Source organism: Somniosus microcephalus, chromosome 25, assembly GCF_052327205.1.
Source record: "Somniosus microcephalus isolate GS21.2 chromosome 25, FLI_Smic_1.0, whole genome shotgun sequence".
NCBI lineage: Eukaryota > Metazoa > Chordata > Chondrichthyes > Squaliformes > Somniosidae > Somniosus > Somniosus microcephalus.
Window position 1 is genome coordinate 53,619,209 of NC_141011.1, and position 22,724 is coordinate 53,641,932.

The 22,724-nt window shown below is 45.3% G+C and overlaps 7 non-coding genes across 7 annotated transcripts; all 7 read right to left on the reverse strand.

Annotated features, from left to right (window-relative positions):
- Positions 1–828: 828 nt before the first annotated feature.
- LOC147100873 (U1 spliceosomal RNA) lies at positions 829–992 on the reverse strand. The gene has a single exon (XR_015073675.1). It is a non-coding gene; the product is annotated as a U1 spliceosomal RNA (small nuclear RNA).
- Positions 993–4,001: 3,009 nt separating this feature from the next.
- Positions 4,002–4,165, reverse strand: LOC147100874 (U1 spliceosomal RNA). The gene has a single exon (XR_015073634.1). It is a non-coding gene; the product is annotated as a U1 spliceosomal RNA (small nuclear RNA).
- Positions 4,166–7,174: 3,009 nt separating this feature from the next.
- LOC147100875 (U1 spliceosomal RNA) lies at positions 7,175–7,338 on the reverse strand. Its single transcript, XR_015073676.1, has one exon. It is a non-coding gene; the product is annotated as a U1 spliceosomal RNA (small nuclear RNA).
- Positions 7,339–10,347: 3,009 nt separating this feature from the next.
- LOC147100876 (U1 spliceosomal RNA) lies at positions 10,348–10,511 on the reverse strand. Its single transcript, XR_015073677.1, has one exon. It is a non-coding gene; the product is annotated as a U1 spliceosomal RNA (small nuclear RNA).
- Positions 10,512–13,518: 3,007 nt separating this feature from the next.
- LOC147100877 (U1 spliceosomal RNA) lies at positions 13,519–13,682 on the reverse strand. Its single transcript, XR_015073606.1, has one exon. It is a non-coding gene; the product is annotated as a U1 spliceosomal RNA (small nuclear RNA).
- Positions 13,683–16,691: 3,009 nt separating this feature from the next.
- Positions 16,692–16,855, reverse strand: LOC147100878 (U1 spliceosomal RNA). The gene has a single exon (XR_015073678.1). It is a non-coding gene; the product is annotated as a U1 spliceosomal RNA (small nuclear RNA).
- A 2,986-nt stretch (positions 16,856–19,841) lies between these two features.
- On the reverse strand, positions 19,842–20,005 carry LOC147100879 (U1 spliceosomal RNA). The gene has a single exon (XR_015073629.1). It is a non-coding gene; the product is annotated as a U1 spliceosomal RNA (small nuclear RNA).
- Positions 20,006–22,724: the final 2,719 nt, after the last annotated feature.

Consider the following 22,724-nt stretch of genomic DNA (forward strand, 5'->3'; position numbering starts at 1 on the left):
CCTCTCTCTCTCTCCTCCTTTCAGACGCTCCTTAAAACCTACCTTTTCGAGCAAGCTTTTGGTCATCTGTCCTAATATCTCCTTGTGCGGCTGGGTGTCAAATTTAGTTTGCTAACACTCCTGTGGAGTGCCTTGGGACGTTTCACTATGTTAAAGACGCTATATAAATACAAGATGATGAGTAAATAAGGATAAACTGTTTCCAGTGTCGGAAGGGTCAGTAACCAGGAGACACAGATTGAAGAAAATTTGCAAAAGAAGCAGAGGCGACAGTAGGATGTTTCCCCGCCTTCCCCACCCCAGCTCGAGGTGACCTAAGGTAAAAAGGTAATTTGGATAATATTTGAAGGTAAAATAATTGCAGGGCTTTGGTGAAAGAAGAGAGGAGTAGGATTAATTGGATAGCCCTTTGAAAGAGCCGGCAGAGACACGATGGGCCGAATGGCCTGGTTGTGTGCTGTATGATTGTTTCTGTAGTGAATAAGGTTGAACATTTTGCCAAAGTGCAGAGTTGGCATGCAGCTTTGAAACATTTTTTGTATGCGGTGTATAATTGTTGATTTTTTGTGGAAAATGTGTAATTTCTTAGTAGTAAGGATGAATATAACTGTGAGTGTAAAGATGAAATGAAATGTGAGCGTTAGGATGGGTTATGATGCGATTTGAATAGGCCATTATGCAGAGTTGTATTGTGTCACAGCTCCCTGTGTTGGGAATAAAGCGCAGTTAGAATTGAAAACAAAGCAAACGATATATATAACGGTATATATATTTGACAGCTTAGTTGAAAAGAGAATGCTGTTGAAATTCTATTTTTTATTGTAAAGCCAGGGGAGAGCGCGAACGCAGTCCCCCACTACCACAAATTTTGCAGTCGAGTATCCCGCATTTGGGGACATCGCAGGCGTCAGCACACCCGAAGTGCAATGGGCTAGCCTCGTCCTGGGAGAACCACCTTCTTGATCATGGTGTCTCCCCTGCCAGGTAAGTATGCTTTCCAGCTGCACACACTGCCTCGCCACATCATTCACTGCCTCTTACCGTCTCAACGACTCCTTTTTTAAAATCACAATGTCCCTTCATTCAGAAAGTGCTGCTGTTTTCTCATGTCGATTCTGCTAAAATATTGCAATATATAATGATATACCCTTTGACAAAACGCTGCAATAATACAGAGCCGGCCATGCATATTTGCATATTGCCCTTAAAAGGAAACGAACGCTCCCTCAGTAACTGTCCTTCAGGCCACGGAAAGTTTTCTGGAAATAAATCTCTCCTTATATTTATTGCATCTGAAGTAAATGTTTGTCATATCTTCATATGAACAATAATTCGGAATCTGATGTCTTTGAAAAAGCAATTTTCAAGTTTTGCCCATAAAGACCGATAAGAGACATAGTGAGGTTCTGGCCCATCAAGTCTTCATCACTTGTCACATTCACTCACTGTGGTTGAAATATTTCACCAACAAACCCACCTTCATTTCTTTAAGCGGGTTTCACATTTTTTGTCTTATAATAGTCCTGTGAAGGGCCTTGGGACGTTTTTACTACGTTAAAGACGCTATATAAAGACAAGTTGTTGTTGGTGTTGTTGTTGTTTTTGTTTGCAATCTTTCTCACTCTTTTCAGTATGATCATTGTCCTCATAGTGAGTAAATGATATAAGGAAAAGCCACATTAAGAGCTTAAACGCGGAGCTGGGAATTAAATGTTCCTTAATGTTGTTATATGTAAGGGAGACACTGGAAATATTGAGGTACTCGAGCCAACGGTGCAGCAATCCTAACTTCCTCCAGCATGGTCAGTGCTTCCAGTAAGACTTTCTCCTGTTCCGTTTCAGTCATGCCGTAAATCAAAATGATGTCCTGTGGCAGGGAATATCACCAGGACCTTCTAAGAACCGTGGCATTTTCCTTTGCAAACAACATGAGAGGGCTGTCCTACGATGAGAGATTGTGTAGAATGGGCCTATACTCTCGGCAGTTTAGAAGAATGAGAGGTGATCTCATTGAAACATGCAAGATTCTGAAGGGGGTTGGCAGGGTAGATACTGAGAGGTTGTTTCCCCTGGCTGGAGTGTCTAGAACTAGGGGGCATAGTCTCAGGATAAGGGGTAGGCCATTTAAGACCGAGATGAGGAGGAATTTCTTCACTCAGAAGGTTGTGAACCTTTGGAGTTCTCTGCCCCAGAGGGCTGTGAATGCCGAGTCTTTGGGTATATTCAAGGCTGAGATTGATAGATTTTTGGACTCTAGGGTTATGGAGATCGAGCGGGAAAGTGGAGTTGAGGTCGATGACCGGCCATGATCTTATTGAATGGCGGAGCCGGCTCGAGGGGCCGCATGGCCTACTCCTGCTCTTATTTCTTATTTCTTAACCACATGCCGTCATCCACAAATAAAGAAGTAACAGAAAGGGTTACTTCTCCAAGAACTCTGCTGCCCGTATCCTAAGTCGCACCAAGTCCCATTTACCCATCACCCCCTGTGCTCGCTGACCTGCATTGGCTCATGGTCCAGCAACGCCTCGATTTTTAAATTCTCTTGTTTTCAAATCCCTCCACGGCATCGCCCCCCCCTTTCCCTGTAACCTCCTCCAGCCCTGCAACCAATGCACTCTTTAAAGCCGCGTGGAAACGCAGAGCGCTGCAGGTCCCGCGCATCCGGTGAGCCGGCTTTTGAATAGAAAAAACGTGCACGTGCTGAATTTTGAATGGGCCGCACAGCCCGTTGACGGGGCGTGCGGGCCAAAGAAACAAATTAGAGGGACCGTTGCCTACAACCCTCCGAGGTCATATAATAGAACGATTGCAGCACAGAGGGAGGCCATTCGGCCCGTCGAGCCCGTGCCGACTCTCTGCAAGAGCACTTCAGCTAGTCCCACCCCCCTGCCTTTTCCCCGTAGCCCTGCAAATTCTTTTCTTTCAGGTACTTACCCAATTCTCTTCTGAAAGCCACAATTGAATTTCTCTCCAGCACCCTTTCAAGCAGTGATTTCCAGATGCTAACCGCTCGCTGCGTAAGAACATTTTCCCTCATGTCGCCTTTGATCTCTGTGATCATGCAATTTGGGCGTCTTGCGTATCCCCTACTTTATTCGCTCCGCCGGTGGCGGGCGTGCTTTCAGCTGCCTAGGCCCTAAACTCTGGAATTCCCTCCCGAAACCTCTCCGCCTCTCTCTCTCTCCTCCTTTCAGACGCTCCTTAAAACCTACCTTTTCGAGCAAGCTTTTGGTCATCTGTCCTAATATCTCCTTGTGCGGCTGGGTGTCAAATTTAGTTTGCTAACACTCCTGTGGAGTGCCTTGGGACGTTTCACTATGTTAAAGACGCTATATAAATACAAGATGATGAGTAAATAAGGATAAACTGTTTCCAGTGTCGGAAGGGTCAGTAACCAGGAGACACAGATTGAAGAAAATTTGCAAAAGAAGCAGAGGCGACAGTAGGATGTTTCCCCGCCTTCCCCACCCCAGCTCGAGGTGACCTAAGGTAAAAAGGTAATTTGGATAATATTTGAAGGTAAAATAATTGCAGGGCTTTGGTGAAAGAAGAGAGGAGTAGGATTAATTGGATAGCCCTTTGAAAGAGCCGGCAGAGACACGATGGGCCGAATGGCCTGGTTGTGTGCTGTATGATTGTTTCTGTAGTGAATAAGGTTGAACATTTTGCCAAAGTGCAGAGTTGGCATGCAGCTTTGAAACATTTTTTGTATGCGGTGTATAATTGTTGATTTTTTGTGGAAAATGTGTAATTTCTTAGTAGTAAGGATGAATATAACTGTGAGTGTAAAGATGAAATGAAATGTGAGCGTTAGGATGGGTTATGATGCGATTTGAATAGGCCATTATGCAGAGTTGTATTGTGTCACAGCTCCCTGTGTTGGGAATAAAGCGCAGTTAGAATTGAAAACAAAGCAAACGATATATATAACGGTATATATATTTGACAGCTTAGTTGAAAAGAGAATGCTGTTGAAATTCTATTTTTTATTGTAAAGCCAGGGGAGAGCGCGAACGCAGTCCCCCACTACCACAAATTTTGCAGTCGAGTATCCCGCATTTGGGGACATAGCAGGCGTCAGCACACCCGAAGTGCAATGGGCTAGCCTCGTCCTGGGAGAACCACCTTCTTGATCATGGTGTCTCCCCTGCCAGGTAAGTATGCTTTCCAGCTGCACACACTGCCTCGCCACATCATTCACTGCCTCTTACCGTCTCAACGACTCCTTTTTTAAAATCACAATGTCCCTTCATTCAGAAAGTGCTGCTGTTTTCTCATGTCGATTCTGCTAAAATATTGCAATATATAATGATATACCCTTTGACAAAACGCTGCAATAATACAGAGCCGGCCATGTATATTTGCATATTGCCCTTAAAAGGAAACGAACGCTCCCTCAGTAACTGTCCTTCAGGCCACGGAAAGTTTTCTGGAAATAAATCTCTCCTTATATTTATTGCATCTGAAGTAAATGTTTGTCATATCTTCATATGAACAATAATTCGGAATCTGATGTCTTTGAAAAAGCAATTTTCAAGTTTTGCCCATAAAGACCGATAAGAGACATCGTGAGGTTCTGGCCCATCAAGTCTTCATCACTTGTCACATTCACTCACTGTGGTTGAAATATTTCACCAACAAACCCACCTTCATTTCTTTAAGCGGGTTTCACATTTTTTGTCTTATAATAGTCCTGTGAAGGGCCTTGGGACGTTTTTACTACGTTAAAGACGCTATATAAAGACAAGTTGTTGTTGGTGTTGTTGTTGTTTTTGTTTGCAATCTTTCTCACTCTTTTCAGTATGATCATTGTCCTCATAGTGAGTAAATGATATAAGGAAAAGCCACATTAAGAGCTTAAACGCGGAGCTGGGAATTAAATGTTCCTTAATGTTGTTATATGTAAGGGAGACACTGGAAATATTGAGGTACTCGAGCCAACGGTGCAGCAATCCTAACTTCCTCCAGCATGGTCAGTGCTTCCAGTAAGACTTTCTCCTGTTCCGTTTCAGTCATGCCGTAAATCAAAATGATGTCCTGTGGCAGGGAATATCACCAGGACCTTCTAAGAACCGTGGCATTTTCCTTTGCAAACAACATGAGAGGGCTGTCCTACGATGAGAGATTGTGTAGAATGGGCCTATACTCTCGGCAGTTTAGAAGAATGAGAGGTGATCTCATTGAAACATGCAAGATTCTGAAGGGGGTTGGCAGGGTAGATACTGAGAGGTTGTTTTCCCTGGCTGGAGTGTCTAGAACTAGGGGGCATAGTCTCAGGATAAGGGGTAGGCCATTTAAGACCGAGATGAGGAGGAATTTCTTCACTCAGAAGCTTGTGAACCTTTGGAGTTCTCTGCCCCAGAGGGCTGTGAATGCCGAGTCTTTGGGTATATTCAAGGCTGAGATTGATAGATTTTTGGACTCTAGGGTTATGGAGATCGAGCGGGAAAGTGGAGTTGAGGTCGATGACCGGCCATGATCTTATTGAATGGCGGAGCCGGCTCGAGGGGCCGCATGGCCTACTCCTGCTCTTATTTCTTATTTCTTAACCACATGCCGTCATCCACAAATAAAGAAGTAACAGAAAGGGTTACTTCTCCAAGAACTCTGCTGCCCGTATCCTAAGTCGCACCAAGTCCCATTTACCCATCACCCCCTGTGCTCGCTGACCTGCATTGGCTCATGGTCCAGCAACGCCTCGATTTTTAAATTCTCTTGTTTTCAAATCCCTCCACGGCATCGCCCCCCCCTTTCCCTGTAACCTCCTCCAGCCCTGCAACCAATGCACTCTTTAAAGCCGCGTGGAAACGCAGAGCGCTGCAGGTCCCGCGCATCCGGTGAGCCGGCTTTTGAATAGAAAAAACGTGCACGTGCTGAATTTTGAATGGGCCGCACAGCCCGTTGACGGGGCGTGCGGGCCAAAGAAACAAATTAGAGGGACCGTTGCCTACAACCCTCCGAGGTCATATAATAGAACGATTGCAGCACAGAGGGAGGCCATTCGGCCCGTCGAGCCCGTGCCGACTCTCTGCAAGAGCACTTCAGCTAGTCCCACCCCCCTGCCTTTTCCCCGTAGCCCTGCAAATTCTTTTCTTTCAGGTACTTACCCAATTCTCTTCTGAAAGCCACAATTGAATTTCTCTCCAGCACCCTTTCAAGCAGTGATTTCCAGATGCTAACCGCTCGCTGCGTAAGAACATTTTCCCTCATGTCGCCTTTGATCTCTGTGATCATGCAATTTGGGCGTCTTGCGTATCCCCTACTTTATTCGCTCCGCCGGTGGCGGGCGTGCTTTCAGCTGCCTAGGCCCTAAACTCTGGAATTCCCTCCCGAAACCTCTCCGCCTCTCTCTCTCTCCTCCTTTCAGACGCTCCTTAAAACCTACCTTTTCGAGCAAGCTTTTGGTCATCTGTCCTAATATCTCCTTGTGCGGCTGGGTGTCAAATTTAGTTTGCTAACACTCCTGTGGAGTGCCTTGGGACGTTTCACTATGTTAAAGACGCTATATAAATACAAGATGATGAGTAAATAAGGATAAACTGTTTCCAGTGTCGGAAGGGTCAGTAACCAGGAGACACAGATTGAAGAAAATTTGCAAAAGAAGCAGAGGCGACAGTAGGATGTTTCCCCGCCTTCCCCACCCCAGCTCGAGGTGACCTAAGGTAAAAAGGTAATTTGGATAATATTTGAAGGTAAAATAATTGCAGGGCTTTGGTGAAAGAAGAGAGGAGTAGGATTAATTGGATAGCCCTTTGAAAGAGCCGGCAGAGACACGATGGGCCGAATGGCCTGGTTGTGTGCTGTATGATTGTTTCTGTAGTGAATAAGGTTGAACATTTTGCCAAAGTGCAGAGTTGGCATGCAGCTTTGAAACATTTTTTGTATGCGGTGTATAATTGTTGATTTTTTGTGGAAAATGTGTAATTTCTTAGTAGTAAGGATGAATATAACTGTGAGTGTAAAGATGAAATGAAATGTGAGCGTTAGGATGGGTTATGATGCGATTTGAATAGGCCATTATGCAGAGTTGTATTGTGTCACAGCTCCCTGTGTTGGGAATAAAGCGCAGTTAGAATTGAAAACAAAGCAAACGATATATATAACGGTATATATATTTGACAGCTTAGTTGAAAAGAGAATGCTGTTGAAATTCTATTTTTTATTGTAAAGCCAGGGGAGAGCGCGAACGCAGTCCCCCACTACCACAAATTTTGCAGTCGAGTATCCCGCATTTGGGGACATCGCAGGCGTCAGCACACCCGAAGTGCAATGGGCTAGCCTCGTCCTGGGAGAACCACCTTCTTGATCATGGTGTCTCCCCTGCCAGGTAAGTATGCTTTCCAGCTGCACACACTGCCTCGCCACATCATTCACTGCCTCTTACCGTCTCAACGACTCCTTTTTTAAAATCACAATGTCCCTTCATTCAGAAAGTGCTGCTGTTTTCTCATGTCGATTCTGCTAAAATATTGCAATATATAATGATATACCCTTTGACAAAACGCTGCAATAATACAGAGCCGGCCATGCATATTTGCATATTGCCCTTAAAAGGAAACGAACGCTCCCTCAGTAACTGTCCTTCAGGCCACGGAAAGTTTTCTGGAAATAAATCTCTCCTTATATTTATTGCATCTGAAGTAAATGTTTGTCATATCTTCATATGAACAATAATTCGGAATCTGATGTCTTTGAAAAAGCAATTTTCAAGTTTTGCCCATAAAGACCGATAAGAGACAGAGTGAGGTTCTGGCCCATCAAGTCTTCATCACTTGTCACATTCACTCACTGTGGTTGAAATATTTCACCAACAAACCCACCTTCATTTCTTTAAGCGGGTTTCACATTTTTTGTCTTATAATAGTCCTGTGAAGGGCCTTGGGACGTTTTTACTACGTTAAAGACGCTATATAAAGACAAGTTGTTGTTGGTGTTGTTGTTGTTTTTGTTTGCAATCTTTCTCACTCTTTTCAGTATGATCATTGTCCTCATAGTGAGTAAATGATATAAGGAAAAGCCACATTAAGAGCTTAAACGCGGAGCTGGGAATTAAATGTTCCTTAATGTTGTTATATGTAAGGGAGACACTGGAAATATTGAGGTACTCGAGCCAACGGTGCAGCAATCCTAACTTCCTCCAGCATGGTCAGTGCTTCCAGTAAGACTTTCTCCTGTTCCGTTTCAGTCATGCCGTAAATCAAAATGATGTCCTGTGGCAGGGAATATCACCAGGACCTTCTAAGAACCGTGGCATTTTCCTTTGCAAACAACATGAGAGGGCTGTCCTACGATGAGAGATTGTGTAGAATGGGCCTATACTCTCGGCAGTTTAGAAGAATGAGAGGTGATCTCATTGAAACATGCAAGATTCTGAAGGGGGTTGGCAGGGTAGATACTGAGAGGTTGTTTCCCCTGGCTGGAGTGTCTAGAACTAGGGGGCATAGTCTCAGGATAAGGGGTAGGCCATTTAAGACCGAGATGAGGAGGAATTTCTTCACTCAGAAGGTTGTGAACCTTTGGAGTTCTCTGCCCCAGAGGGCTGTGAATGCCGAGTCTTTGGGTATATTCAAGGCTGAGATTGATAGATTTTTGGACTCTAGGGTTATGGAGATCGAGCGGGAAAGTGGAGTTGAGGTCGATGACCGGCCATGATCTTATTGAATGGCGGAGCCGGCTCGAGGGGCCGCATGGCCTACTCCTGCTCTTATTTCTTATTTCTTAACCACATGCCGTCATCCACAAATAAAGAAGTAACAGAAAGGGTTACTTCTCCAAGAACTCTGCTGCCCGTATCCTAAGTCGCACCAAGTCCCATTTACCCATCACCCCCTGTGCTCGCTGACCTGCATTGGCTCATGGTCCAGCAACGCCTCGATTTTTAAATTCTCTTGTTTTCAAATCCCTCCACGGCATCGCCCCCCCCTTTCCCTGTAACCTCCTCCAGCCCTGCAACCAATGCACTCTTTAAAGCCGCGTGGAAACGCAGAGCGCTGCAGGTCCCGCGCATCCGGTGAGCCGGCTTTTGAATAGAAAAAACGTGCACGTGCTGAATTTTGAATGGGCCGCACAGCCCGTTGACGGGGCGTGCGGGCCAAAGAAACAAATTAGAGGGACCGTTGCCTACAACCCTCCGAGGTCATATAATAGAACGATTGCAGCACAGAGGGAGGCCATTCGGCCCGTCGAGCCCGTGCCGACTCTCTGCAAGAGCACTTCAGCTAGTCCCACCCCCCTGCCTTTTCCCCGTAGCCCTGCAAATTCTTTTCTTTCAGGTACTTACCCAATTCTCTTCTGAAAGCCACAATTGAATTTCTCTCCAGCACCCTTTCAAGCAGTGATTTCCAGATGCTAACCGCTCGCTGCGTAAGAACATTTTCCCTCATGTCGCCTTTGATCTCTGTGATCATGCAATTTGGGCGTCTTGCGTATCCCCTACTTTATTCGCTCCGCCGGTGGCGGGCGTGCTTTCAGCTGCCTAGGCCCTAAACTCTGGAATTCCCTCCCGAAACCTCTCCGCCTCTCTCTCTCTCCTCCTTTCAGACGCTCCTTAAAACCTACCTTTTCGAGCAAGCTTTTGGTCATCTGTCCTAATATCTCCTTGTGCGGCTGGGTGTCAAATTTAGTTTGCTAACACTCCTGTGGAGTGCCTTGGGACGTTTCACTATGTTAAAGACGCTATATAAATACAAGATGATGAGTAAATAAGGATAAACTGTTTCCAGTGTCGGAAGGGTCAGTAACCAGGAGACACAGATTGAAGAAAATTTGCAAAAGAAGCAGAGGCGACAGTAGGATGTTTCCCCGCCTTCCCCACCCCAGCTCGAGGTGACCTAAGGTAAAAAGGTAATTTGGATAATATTTGAAGGTAAAATAATTGCAGGGCTTTGGTGAAAGAAGAGAGGAGTAGGATTAATTGGATAGCCCTTTGAAAGAGCCGGCAGAGACACGATGGGCCGAATGGCCTGGTTGTGTGCTGTATGATTGTTTCTGTAGTGAATAAGGTTGAACATTTTGCCAAAGTGCAGAGTTGGCATGCAGCTTTGAAACATTTTTTGTATGCGGTGTATAATTGTTGATTTTTTGTGGAAAATGTGTAATTTCTTAGTAGTAAGGATGAATATAACTGTGAGTGTAAAGATGAAATGAAATGTGAGCGTTAGGATGGGTTATGATGCGATTTGAATAGGCCATTATGCAGAGTTGTATTGTGTCACAGCTCCCTGTGTTGGGAATAAAGCGCAGTTAGAATTGAAAACAAAGCAAACGATATATATAACGGTATATATATTTGACAGCTTAGTTGAAAAGAGAATGCTGTTGAAATTCTATTTTTTATTGTAAAGCCAGGGGAGAGCGCGAACGCAGTCCCCCACTACCACAAATTTTGCAGTCGAGTATCCCGCATTTGGGGACATCGCAGGCGTCAGCACACCCGAAGTGCAATGGGCTAGCCTCGTCCTGGGAGAACCACCTTCTTGATCATGGTGTCTCCCCTGCCAGGTAAGTATGCTTTCCAGCTGCACACACTGCCTCGCCACATCATTCACTGCCTCTTACCGTCTCAACGACTCCTTTTTTAAAATCACAATGTCCCTTCATTCAGAAAGTGCTGCTGTTTTCTCATGTCGATTCTGCTAAAATATTGCAATATATAATGATATACCCTTTGACAAAACGCTGCAATAATACAGAGCCGGCCATGCATATTTGCATATTGCCCTTAAAAGGAAACGAACGCTCCCTCAGTAACTGTCCTTCAGGCCACGGAAAGTTTTCTGGAAATAAATCTCTCCTTATATTTATTGCATCTGAAGTAAATGTTTGTCATATCTTCATATGAACAATAATTCGGAATCTGATGTCTTTGAAAAAGCAATTTTCAAGTTTTGCCCATAAAGACCGATAAGAGACATCGTGAGGTTCTGGCCCATCAAGTCTTCATCACTTGTCACATTCACTCACTGTGGTTGAAATATTTCACCAACAAACCCACCTTCATTTCTTTAAGCGGGTTTCACATTTTTTGTCTTATAATAGTCCTGTGAAGGGCCTTGGGACGTTTTTACTACGTTAAAGACGCTATATAAAGACAAGTTGTTGTTGGTGTTGTTGTTGTTTTTGTTTGCAATCTTTCTCACTCTTTTCAGTATGATCATTGTCCTCATAGTGAGTAAATGATATAAGGAAAAGCCACATTAAGAGCTTAAACGCGGAGCTGGGAATTAAATGTTCCTTAATGTTGTTATATGTAAGGGAGACACTGGAAATATTGAGGTACTCGAGCCAACGGTGCAGCAATCCTAACTTCCTCCAGCATGGTCAGTGCTTCCAGTAAGACTTTCTCCTGTTCCGTTTCAGTCATGCCGTAAATCAAAATGATGTCCTGTGGCAGGGAATATCACCAGGACCTTCTAAGAACCGTGGCATTTTCCTTTGCAAACAACATGAGAGGGCTGTCCTACGATGAGAGATTGTGTAGAATGGGCCTATACTCTCGGCAGTTTAGAAGAATGAGAGGTGATCTCATTGAAACATGCAAGATTCTGAAGGGGGTTGGCAGGGTAGATACTGAGAGGTTGTTTCCCCTGGCTGGAGTGTCTAGAACTAGGGGGCATAGTCTCAGGATAAGGGGTAGGCCATTTAAGACCGAGATGAGGAGGAATTTCTTCACTCAGAAGGTTGTGAACCTTTGGAGTTCTCTGCCCCAGAGGGCTGTGAATGCCGAGTCTTTGGGTATATTCAAGGCTGAGATTGATAGATTTTTGGACTCTAGGGTTATGGAGATCGAGCGGGAAAGTGGAGTTGAGGTCGATGACCGGCCATGATCTTATTGAATGGCGGAGCCGGCTCGAGGGGCCGCATGGCCTACTCCTGCTCTTATTTCTTATTTCTTAACCACATGCCGTCATCCACAAATAAAGAAGTAACAGAAAGGGTTACTTCTCCAAGAACTCTGCTGCCCGTATCCTAAGTCGCACCAAGTCCCATTTACCCATCACCCCCTGTGCTCGCTGACCTGCATTGGCTCATGGTCCAGCAACGCCTCGATTTTTAAATTCTCTTGTTTTCAAATCCCTCCACGGCATCGCCCCCCCCTTTCCCTGTAACCTCCTCCAGCCCTGCAACCAATGCACTCTTTAAAGCCGCGTGGAAACGCAGAGCGCTGCAGGTCCCGCGCATCCGGTGAGCCGGCTTTTGAATAGAAAAAACGTGCACGTGCTGAATTTTGAATGGGCCGCACAGCCCGTTGACGGGGCGTGCGGGCCAAAGAAACAAATTAGAGGGACCGTTGCCTACAACCCTCCGAGGTCATATAATAGAACGATTGCAGCACAGAGGGAGGCCATTCGGCCCGTCGAGCCCGTGCCGACTCTCTGCAAGAGCACTTCAGCTAGTCCCACCCCCCTGCCTTTTCCCCGTAGCCCTGCAAATTCTTTTCTTTCAGGTACTTACCCAATTCTCTTCTGAAAGCCACAATTGAATTTCTCTCCAGCACCCTTTCAAGCAGTGATTTCCAGATGCTAACCGCTCGCTGCGTAAGAACATTTTCCCTCATGTCGCCTTTGATCTCTGTGATCATGCAATTTGGGCGTCTTGCGTATCCCCTACTTTATTCGCTCCGCCGGTGGCGGGCGTGCTTTCAGCTGCCTAGGCCCTAAACTCTGGAATTCCCTCCCGAAACCTCTCCGCCTCTCTCTCTCTCCTCCTTTCAGACGCTCCTTAAAACCTACCTTTTCGAGCAAGCTTTTGGTCATCTGTCCTAATATCTCCTTGTGCGGCTGGGTGTCAAATTTAGTTTGCTAACACTCCTGTGGAGTGCCTTGGGACGTTTCACTATGTTAAAGACGCTATATAAATACAAGATGATGAGTAAATAAGGATAAACTGTTTCCAGTGTCGGAAGGGTCAGTAACCAGGAGACACAGATTGAAGAAAATTTGCAAAAGAAGCAGAGGCGACAGTAGGATGTTTCCCCGCCTTCCCCACCCCAGCTCGAGGTGACCTAAGGTAAAAAGGTAATTTGGATAATATTTGAAGGTAAAATAATTGCAGGGCTTTGGTGAAAGAAGAGAGGAGTAGGATTAATTGGATAGCCCTTTGAAAGAGCCGGCAGAGACACGATGGGCCGAATGGCCTGGTTGTGTGCTGTATGATTGTTTCTGCAGTGAATAAGGTTGAACATTTTGCCAAAGTGCAGAGTTGGCATGCAGCTTTGAAACATTTTTTGTATGCGGTGTATAATTGTTGATTTTTTGTGGAAAATGTGTAATTTCTTAGTAGTAAGGATGAATATAACTGTGAGTGTAAAGATGAAATGAAATGTGAGCGTTAGGATGGGTTATGATGCGATTTGAATAGGCCATTATGCAGAGTTGTATTGTGTCACAGCTCCCTGTGTTGGGAATAAAGCGCAGTTAGAATTGAAAACAAAGCAAACGATATATATATAACGGTATCTTTGACAGCTTAGTTGAAAAGAGAATGCTGTTGAAATTCTATTTTTTATTGTAAAGCCAGGGGAGAGCGCGAACGCAATCCCCCACTACCACAAATTTTGCAGTCGAGTATCCCGCATTTGGGGACATCGCAGGCGTCAGCACACCCGAAGTGCAATGGGCTAGCCTCGTCCTGGGAGAACCACCTTCTTGATCATGGTGTCTCCCCTGCCAGGTAAGTATGCTTTCCAGCTGCACACACTGCCTCGCCACATCATTCACTGCCTCTTACCGTCTCAACGACTCCTTTTTTAAAATCACAATGTCCCTTCATTCAGAAAGTGCTGCTGTTTTCTCATGTCGATTCTGCTAAAATATTGCAATATATAATGATATACCCTTTGACAAAACGCTGCAATAATACAGAGCCGGCCATGCATATTTGCAAATTGCCCTTAAAAGGAAACGAACGCTCCCTCAGTAACTGTCCTTCAGGCCACGGAAAGTTTTCTGGAAATAAATCTCTCCTTATATTTATTGCATCTGAAGTAAATGTTTGTCATATCTTCATATGAACAATAATTCGGAATCTGATGTCTTTGAAAAAGCAATTTTCAAGTTTTGCCCATAAAGACCGATAAGAGACATCGTGAGGTTCTGGCCCATCAAGTCTTCATCACTTGTCACATTCACTCACTGTGGTTGAAATATTTCACCAACAAACCCACCTTCATTTCTTTAAGCGGGTTTCACATTTTTTGTCTTATAATAGTCCTGTGAAGGGCCTTGGGACGTTTTTACTACGTTAAAGACGCTATATAAAGACAAGTTGTTGTTGGTGTTGTTGTTGTTTTTGTTTGCAATCTTTCTCACTCTTTTCAGTATGATCATTGTCCTCATAGTGAGTAAATGATATAAGGAAAAGCCACATTAAGAGCTTAAACGCGGAGCTGGGAATTAAATGTTCCTTAATGTTGTTATATGTAAGGGAGACACTGGAAATATTGAGGTACTCGAGCCAACGGTGCAGCAATCCTAACTTCCTCCAGCATGGTCAGTGCTTCCAGTAAGACTTTCTCCTGTTCCGTTTCAGTCATGCCGTAAATCAAAATGATGTCCTGTGGCAGGGAATATCACCAGGACCTTCTAAGAACCGTGGCATTTTCCTTTGCAAACAACATGAGAGGGCTGTCCTACGATGAGAGATTGTGTAGAATGGGCCTATACTCTCGGCAGTTTAGAAGAATGAGAGGTGATCTCATTGAAACATGCAAGATTCTGAAGGGGGTTGGCAGGGTAGATACTGAGAGGTTGTTTCCCCTGGCTGGAGTGTCTAGAACTAGGGGGCATAGTCTCAGGATAAGGGGTAGGCCATTTAAGACCGAGATGAGGAGGAATTTCTTCACTCAGAAGGTTGTGAACCTTTGGAGTTCTCTGCCCCAGAGGGCTGTGAATGCCGAGTCTTTGGGTATATTCAAGGCTGAGATTGATAGATTTTTGGACTCTAGGGTTATGGAGATCGAGCGGGAAAGTGGAGTTGAGGTCGATGACCGGCCATGATCTTATTGAATGGCGGAGCCGGCTCGAGGGGCCGCATGGCCTACTCCTGCTCTTATTTCTTATTTCTTAACCACATGCCGTCATCCACAAATAAAGAAGTAACAGAAAGGGTTACTTCTCCAAGAACTCTGCTGCCCGTATCCTAAGTCGCACCAAGTCCCATTTACCCATCACCCCCTGTGCTCGCTGACCTGCATTGGCTCATGGTCCAGCAACGCCTCGATTTTTAAATTCTCTTGTTTTCAAATCCCTCCACGGCATCGCCCCCCCCTTTCCCTGTAACCTCCTCCAGCCCTGCAACCAATGCACTCTTTAAAGCCGCGTGGAAACGCAGAGCGCTGCAGGTCCCGCGCATCCGGTGAGCCGGCTTTTGAATAGAAAAAACGTGCACGTGCTGAATTTTGAATGGGCCGCACAGCCCGTTGACGGGGCGTGCGGGCCAAAGAAACAAATTAGAGGGACCGTTGCCTACAACCCTCCGAGGTCATATAATAGAACGATTGCAGCACAGAGGGAGGCCATTCGGCCCGTCGAGCCCGTGCCGACTCTCTGCAAGAGCACTTCAGCTAGTCCCACCCCCCTGCCTTTTCCCCGTAGCCCTGCAAATTCTTTTCTTTCAGGTACTTACCCAATTCTCTTCTGAAAGCCACAATTGAATTTCTCTCCAGCACCCTTTCAAGCAGTGATTTCCAGATGCTAACCGCTCGCTGCGTAAGAACATTTTCCCTCATGTCGCCTTTGATCTCTGTGATCATGCAATTTGGGCGTCTTGCGTATCCCCTACTTTATTCGCTCCGCCGGTGGCGGGCGTGCTTTCAGCTGCCTAGGCCCTAAACTCTGGAATTCCCTCCCGAAACCTCTCCGCCTCTCTCTCTCTCCTCCTTTCAGACGCTCCTTAAAACCTACCTTTTCGAGCAAGCTTTTGGTCATCTGTCCTAATATCTCCTTGTGCGGCTGGGTGTCAAATTTAGTTTGCTAACACTCCTGTGGAGTGCCTTGGGACGTTTCACTATGTTAAAGACGCTATATAAATACAAGATGATGAGTAAATAAGGATAAACTGTTTCCAGTGTCGGAAGGGTCAGTAACCAGGAGACACAGATTGAAGAAAATTTGCAAAAGAAGCAGAGGCGACAGTAGGATGTTTCCCCACCTTCCCCACCCCAGCTCGAGGTGACCTAAGGTAAAAAGGTAATTTGGATAATATTTGAAGGTAAAATAATTGCAGGGCTTTGGTGAAAGAAGAGAGGAGTAGGATTAATTGGATAGCCCTTTGAAAGAGCCGGCAGAGACACGATGGGCCGAATGGCCTGGTTGTGTGCTGTATGATTGTTTCTGTAGTGAATAAGGTTGAACATTTTGCCAAAGTGCAGAGTTGGCATGCAGCTTTGAAACATTTTTTGTATGCGGTGTATAATTGTTGATTTTTTGTGGAAAATGTGTAATTTCTTAGTAGTAAGGATGAATATAACTGTGAGTGTAAAGATGAAATGAAATGTGAGCGTTAGGATGGGTTATGATGCGATTTGAATAGGCCATTATGCAGAGTTGTATTGTGTCACAGCTCCCTGTGTTGGGAATAAAGCGCAGTTAGAATTGAAAACAAAGCAAACGATATATATAACGGTATATATATTTGACAGCTTAGTTGAAAAGAGAATGCTGTTGAAATTCTATTTTTTATTGTAAAGCCAGGGGAGAGCGCGAACGCAGTCCCCCACTACCACAAATTTTGCAGTCGAGTATCCCGCATTTGGGGACATCGCAGGCGTCAGCACACCCGAAGTGCAATGGGCTAGCCTCGTCCTGGGAGAACCACCTTCTTGATCATGGTGTCTCCCCTGCCAGGTAAGTATGCTTTCCAGCTGCACACACTGCCTCGCCACATCATTCACTGCCTCTTACCGTCTCAACGACTCCTTTTTTAAAATCACAATGTCCCTTCATTCAGAAAGTGCTGCTGTTTTCTCATGTCGATTCTGCTAAAATATTGCAATATATAATGATATACCCTTTGACAAAACGCTGCAATAATACAGAGCCGGCCATGCATATTTGCATATTGACCTTAAAAGGAAACGAACGCTCCCTCAGTAACTGTCCTTCAGGCCACGGAAAGTTTTCTGGAAATAAATCTCTCCTTATATTTATTGCATCTGAAGTAAATGTTTGTCATATCTTCATATGAACAATAATTCGGAATCTGATGTCTTTGAAAAAGCAATTTTCAAGTTTTGCCCATAAAGACCGATAAGAGACAGAGTGAGGTTCTGGCCCATCAAGTCTTCATCACTTGTCACATTCACTCACTGTGGTTGAAATATTTCACCAACAAACCCACCTTCATTTCTTTAAGCGGGTTTCACATTTTTTGTCTTATAATAGTCCTGTGAAGGGCCTTGGGACGTTTTTACTACGTTAAAGACGCTATATAAAGACAAGTTGTTGTTGGTGTTGTTGTTGTTTTTGTTTGCAATCTTTCTCACTCTTTTCAGTATGATCATTGTCCTCATAGTGAGTAAATGATATAAGGAAAAGCCACATTAAGAGCTTAAACGCGGAGCTGGGAATTAAATGTTCCTTAATGTTGTTATATGTAAGGGAGACACTGGAAATATTGAGGTACTCGAGCCAACGGTGCAGCAATCCTAACTTCCTCCAGCATGGTCAGTGCTTCCAGTAAGACTTTCTCCTGTTCCGTTTCAGTCATGCCGTAAATCAAAATGATGTCCTGTGGCAGGGAATATCACCAGGACCTTCTAAGAACCGTGGCATTTTCCTTTGCAAACAACATGAGAGGGCTGTCCTACGATGAGAGATTGTGTAGAATGGGCCTATACTCTCGGCAGTTTAGAAGAATGAGAGGTGATCTCATTGAAGGGGGTTGGCAGGGTAGATACTGAGAGGTTGTTTCCCCTGGCTGGAGTGTCTAGAACTAGGGGGCATAGTCTCAGGATAAGGGGTAGGCCATTTAAGACCGAGATGAGGAGGAATTTCTTCACTCAGAAGCTTGTGAACCTTTGGAGTTCTCTGCCCCAGAGGGCTGTGAATGCCGAGTCTTTGGGTATATTCAAGGCTGAGATTGATAGATTTTTGGACTCTAGGGTTATGGAGATCGAGCGGGAAAGTGGAGTTGAGGTCGATGACCGGCCATGATCTTATTGAATGGCGGAGCCGGCTCGAGGGGCCGCATGGCCTACTCCTGCTGTTATTTCTTATTTCTTAACCACATGCCGTCATCCACAAATAAAGAAGTAACAGAAAGGGTTACTTCTCCAAGAACTCTGCTGCCCGTATCCTAAGTCGCACCAAGTCCCATTTACCCATCACCCCCTGTGCTCGCTGACCTGCATTGGCTCATGGTCCAGCAACGCCTCGATTTTTAAATTCTCTTGTTTTCAAATCCCTCCACGGCATCGCCCCCCCTTTCCCTGTAACCTCCTCCAGCCCTGCAACCAATGCACTCTTTAAAGCCGCGTGGAAACGCAGAGCGCTGCAGGTCCCGCGCATCCGGTGAGCCGGCTTTTGAATAGAAAAAACGTGCACGTGCTGAATTTTGAATGGGCCGCACAGCCCGTTGACGGGGCGTGCGGGCCAAAGAAGCAAATTAGAGGGACCGTTGCCTACAACCCTCCGAGGTCATATAATAGAACGATTGCAGCACAGAGGGAGGCCATTCGGCCCGTCGAGCCCGTGCCGACTCTCTGCAAGAGCACTTCAGCTAGTCCCACCCCCCTGCCTTTTCCCCGTAGCCCTGCAAATTCTTTTCTTTCAGGTACTTACCCAATTCTCTTCTGAAAGCCACAATTGAATTTGTCTCCAGCACCCTTTCAAGCAGTGATTTCCAGATGCTAACCGCTCGCTGCATAAGAACATTTTCCCTCATGTCGCCTTTGATCTCTGTGATCATGCAATTTGGGCGTCTTGCGTATCCCCTACTTTATTCGCTCCGCCGGTGGCGGGCGTGCTTTCAGCTGCCTAGGCCCTAAACTCTGGAATTCCCTCCCGAAACCTCTCCGCCTCTCTCTCTCTCCTCCTTTCAGACGCTCCTTAAAACCTACCTTTTCGAGCAAGCTTTTGGTCATCTGTCCTAATATCTCCTTGTGCGGCTGGGTGTCAAATTTAGTTTGCTAACACTCCTGTGGAGTGCCTTGGGACGTTTCACTATGTTAAAGACGCTATATAAATACAAGATGATGAGTAAATAAGGATAAACTGTTTCCAGTGTCGGAAGGGTCAGTAACCAGGAGACACAGATTGAAGAAAATTTGCAAAAGAAGCAGAGGCGACAGTAGGATGTTTCCCCGCCTTCCCCACCCCAGCTCGAGGTGACCTAAGGTAAAAAGGTAATTTGGATAATATTTGAAGGTAAAATAATTGCAGGGCTTTGGTGAAAGAGAGGAGTAGGATTAATTGGATAGCCCTTTGAAAGAGCCGGCAGAGACACGATGGGCCGAATGGCCTGGTTGTGTGCTGTATGATTGTTTCTGTAGTGAATAAGGTTGAACATTTTGCCAAAGTGCAGAGTTGGCATGCAGCTTTGAAACATTTTTTGTATGCGGTGTATAATTGTTGATTTTTTGTGGAAAATGTGTAATTTCTTAGTAGTAAGGATGAATATAACTGTGAGTGTAAAGATGAAATGAAATGTGAGCGTTAGGATGGGTTATGATGCGATTTGAATAGGCCATTATGCAGAGTTGTATTGTGTCACAGCTCCCTGTGTTGGGAATAAAGCGCAGTTAGAATTGAAAACAAAGCAAACGATATATATAACGGTATATATTTGACAGCTTAGTTGAAAAGAGAATGGTGTTGAAATTCTATTTTTTATTGTAAAGCCAGGGGAGAGCGCGAACGCAGTCCCCCACTACCACAAATTTTGCAGTCGAGTATCCCGCATTTGGGGACATCGCAGGCGTCAGCACACCCGAAGTGCAATGGGCTAGCCTCGTCCTGGGAGAACCACCTTCTTGATCATGGTGTCTCCCCTGCCAGGTAAGTAGGCTTTCCAGCTGCACACACTGCCTCGCCACATCATTCACTGCCTCTTACCGTCTCAACGACTCCTTTTTTAAAATCACAATGTCCCTTCATTCAGAAAGTGCTGCTGTTTTCTCATGTCGATTCTGCTAAAATATTGCAATATATAATGATATACCCTTTGACAAAACGCTGCAATAATACAGAGCCGGCCATGCATATTTGCATATTGCCCTTAAAAGGAAACGAACGCTCCCTCAGTAACTGTCCTTCAGGCCACGGAAAGTTTTCTGGAAATAAATCTCTCCTTATATTTATTGCATCTGAAGTAAATGTTTGTCATATCTTCATATGAACAATAATTCGGAATCTGATGTCTTTGAAAAAGCAATTTTCAAGTTTTGCCCATAAAGACCGATAAGAGACATAGTGAGGTTCTGGCCCATCAAGTCTTCATCACTTGTCACATTCACTCACTGTGGTTGAAATATTTCACCAACAAACCCACCTTCATTTCTTTAAGCGGGTTTCACATTTTTTGTCTTATAATAGTCCTGTGAAGGGCCTTGGGACGTTTTTACTACGTTAAAGACGCTATATAAAGACAAGTTGTTGTTGGTGTTGTTGTTGTTTTTGTTTGCAATCTTTCTCACTCTTTTCAGTATGATCATTGTCCTCATAGTGAGTAAATGATATAAGGAAAAGCCACATTAAGAGCTTAAACGCGGAGCTGGGAATTAAATGTTCCTTAATGTTGTTATATGTAAGGGAGACACTGGAAATATTGAGGTACTCGAGCCAACGGTGCAGCAATCCTAACTTCCTCCAGCATGGTCAGTGCTTCCAGTAAGACTTTCTCCTGTTCCGTTTCAGTCATGCCGTAAATCAAAATGATGTCCTGTGGCAGGGAATATCACCAGGACCTTCTAAGAACCGTGGCATTTTCCTTTGCAAACAACATGAGAGGGCTGTCCTACGATGAGAGATTGTGTAGAATGGGCCTATACTCTCGGCAGTTTAGAAGAATGAGAGGTGATCTCATTGAAACATGCAAGATTCTGAAGGGGGTTGGCAGGGTAGATACTGAGAGGTTGTTTCCCCTGGCTGGAGTGTCTAGAACTAGGGGGCATAGTCTCAGGATAAGGGGTAGGCCATTTAAGACCGAGATGAGGAGGAATTTCTTCACTCAGAAGCTTGTGAACCTTTGGAGTTCTCTGCCCCAGAGGGCTGTGAATGCCGAGTCTTTGGGTATATTCAAGGCTGAGATTGATAGATTTTTGGACTCTAGGGTTATGGAGATCGAGCGGGAAAGTGGAGTTGAGGTCGATGACCGGCCATGATCTTATTGAATGGCGGAGCCGGCTCGAGGGGCCGCATGGCCTACTCCTGCTCTTATTTCTTATTTCTTAACCACATGCCGTCATCCACAAATAAAGAAGTAACAGAAAGGGTTACTTCTCCAAGAACTCTGCTGCCCGTATCCTAAGTCGCACCAAGTCCCATTTACCCATCACCCCCTGTGCTCGCTGACCTGCATTGGCTCATGGTCCAGCAACGCCTCGATTTTTAAATTCTCTTGTTTTCAAATCCCTCCACGGCATCGCCCCCCCCTTTCCCTGTAACCTCCTCCAGCCCTGCAACCAATGCACTCTTTAAAGCCGCGTGGAAACGCAGAGCGCTGCAGGTCCCGCGCATCCGGTGAGCCGGCTTTTGAATAGAAAAAACGTGCACGTGCTGAATTTTGAATGGGCCGCACAGCCCGTTGACGGGGCGTGCGGGCCAAAGAAACAAATTAGAGGGACCGTTGCCTACAACCCTCCGAGGTCATATAATAGAACGATTGCAGCACAGAGGGAGGCCATTCGGCCCGTCGAGCCCGTGCCGACTCTCTGCAAGAGCACTTCAGCTAGTCCCACCCCCCTGCCTTTTCCCCGTAGCCCTGCAAATTCTTTTCTTTCAGGTACTTACCCAATTCTCTTCTGAAAGCCACAATTGAATTTCTCCCCAGCACCCTTTCAAGCAGTGATTTCCAGATGCTAACCGCTCGCTGCGTAAGAACATTTTCCCTCATGTCGCCTTTGATCTCTGTGATCATGCAATTTGGGCGTCTTGCGTATCCCCTACTTTATTCGCTCCGCCGGTGGCGGGCGTGCTTTCAGCTGCCTAGGCCCTAAACTCTGGAATTCCCTCCCGAAACCTCTCCGCCTCTCTCTCTCTCCTCCTTTCAGACGCTCCTTAAAACCTACCTTTTCGAGCAAGCTTTTGGTCATCTGTCCTAATATCTCCTTGTGCGGCTGGGTGTCAAATTTAGTTTGCTAACACTCCTGTGGAGTGCCTTGGGACGTTTCACTATGTTAAAGACGCTATATAAATACAAGATGATGAGTAAATAAGGATAAACTGTTTCCAGTGTCGGAAGGGTCAGTAACCAGGAGACACAGATTGAAGAAAATTTGCAAAAGAAGCAGAGGCGACAGTAGGATGTTTCCCCGCCTTCCCCACCCCAGCTCGAGGTGACCTAAGGTAAAAAGGTAATTTGGATAATATTTGAAGGTAAAATAATTGCAGGGCTTTGGTGAAAGCAGAGAGGAGTAGGATTAATTGGATAGCCCTTTGAAAGAGCCGGCAGAGACACGATGGGCCGAATGGCCTGGTTGTGTGCTGTATGATTGTTTCTGTAGTGAATAAGGTTGAACATTTTGCCAAAGTGCAGAGTTGGCATGCAGCTTTGAAACATTTTTT